Source organism: Vigna radiata, unplaced genomic scaffold, assembly GCF_000741045.1.
Source record: "Vigna radiata var. radiata cultivar VC1973A unplaced genomic scaffold, Vradiata_ver6 scaffold_1217, whole genome shotgun sequence".
Classification (NCBI taxonomy): Eukaryota; Viridiplantae; Streptophyta; class Magnoliopsida; order Fabales; family Fabaceae; genus Vigna; species Vigna radiata.
The window spans coordinates 642-2,472 of record NW_014544091.1 but is presented as its reverse complement, the minus strand read 5'-3'; the positions used below and the strand labels follow the sequence as shown (position 1 = coordinate 2,472).

General features: G+C 36.1%; 1 pseudogene; it reads right to left on the bottom strand.

Moving 5' to 3' along the window:
* Positions 1 to 6: 6 nt before the first annotated feature.
* On the bottom strand, positions 7 to 1,019 carry LOC106755255 (annotated as a pseudogene).
* Between the last annotated feature and the right edge of the window lie 812 nt (positions 1,020 to 1,831).

Here is a 1,831-nt window from a genome sequence, read left to right as displayed (position 1 = left end):
CTTCCACACACTGCAACTCGTTCAAATTCTTCTGCTTCTCTTCACATGCTTTCACTCCCTTTTGCATTAATTTTGCTACCAATACCCATTTGGTTGCCTTTGACTTTGAAGCAGGCACGGTCAAGAAAGCTAACAGGGATTGGAAGACAGACATGTTCATTACAATGACTTCCCTGACCACTCTAACCAAAGAAACAAGTTGTTGATCGTGATCCAAGACTGGTGATACTCCAAATTTGCTCTCCATCTGCTTCAAAGAAGTCATCAACTTCTTGGCATTCTTCTTCATCTTCTTAGAGAAGAAACTATATTCGGCTACAATTTTTTCAATGCTTGAATCCCCCTTTCTCCTTCTAAGAGCAGAATGAAGGGCTTGAACATTTTCCTTCATCTGTAACATGGTGTCTCTTGTGATGACACAGATATCCAAAATTCTCACTGAACCATCCATTATCTCTTCCATGCATTTCTCACCTTGATGATTAGAAATCAGCTGTTGGGTTGATGCCATGTTGAGAATATCTTCCAAGCAAATAAGCAAATCTGATAACGAAGACAAGCCAGTGCCAATTGAGTTTGATGTGGATGTTTTAGTGGCTTCCCAAGTTTTCAGCTTGTTCAGCTCTTCCTCTACTCTAGTTATGTTAGGATGAGATCCAGAAGGAAAACTGTTAGAGCGAACATGGAACTTGTTTGCCATGGCTACTCTTTTTGTTTATGTTCTTTTTCAAGAGAAGCTCAATGTTTTGGTGCTGTCACCAAGTGCTTAACTCTATATATATATAGGAGCTATTCATGATTGATTCCTATTGGTCAAGAAAACAGGCAGCACAGTTAACCTCTCATGATCAATGTGAACATGTGGTAGCAGCATGTGTTTCCTGAGAATTTGATGAGTTTGTCACATCTCTGCCAAACATTGTGCACTATTATTTGTGATATAATACACGCCACATTGGTTGTGCATAACTGGCATGTTCTCCAAGTGTTGGCAATCAGAAAACTTCGTTAGTCATCAATTAATTTGCCTCCTTTGCTGCCACATTGCCTCTTCGCTTCAAATTATAAAATGTGTTGTTTCAGCTTCAAGGATATACATTACCTGGCTTGTCTCAATGATAAGAAGCTATAACTGCAAAATATTGTTAAAAATGGCTTTTGGATCTTTGAGATCAAAATCTGGTTGTCATTGACAAATAGACAACAATGAGTTATTTTTTAATTTTGAGTACAGATTTCGAGAACAAAAGGATGAGTTATTTGGCGTGTACACGAGTGGCTTGTAACTCTTATGTCTCCCCCTTTTTTATTTTACCAACTCCTTTTCATCATGTTTTAAACCAATGAAGAATTTTGTATTGTAGTACACGTTAAAGGACGAGTATCCACCGTCCCAGTTTCAATGGCTTGATGTTATATATTGTTAAAGGTTTTGTATGCACACATCATTGTTGTTTAGTATGTGACTCTATTGCAGAAAATTTTGACATCTTTGTTTGAATAAAAGATCTCCTCTCTGAAAGAAAATAATTTTCAATCTCATCACAGCTTGTGATTGGTTCATTTTAAATATATGAACCAATAAAATAGTAATACATAATCTGTTATTAAAAATTTATTAAAAAAGGTTGTTAAAATATCATGGTCCAGCCGGCTGAGATCTGCAGCCACTGATACAGCAGCTGAATAGAAATAAGCATATTTTTACGCAGTTGAATCCAAGCAATACATTTTCATTATTCTGATAAATATGTAATTACTTGTCAATATGGTGTGAGTTTGGCTGTTTTGTAGCTTTTAAAAGATAACTATAAGTATGAACTTTTAACTG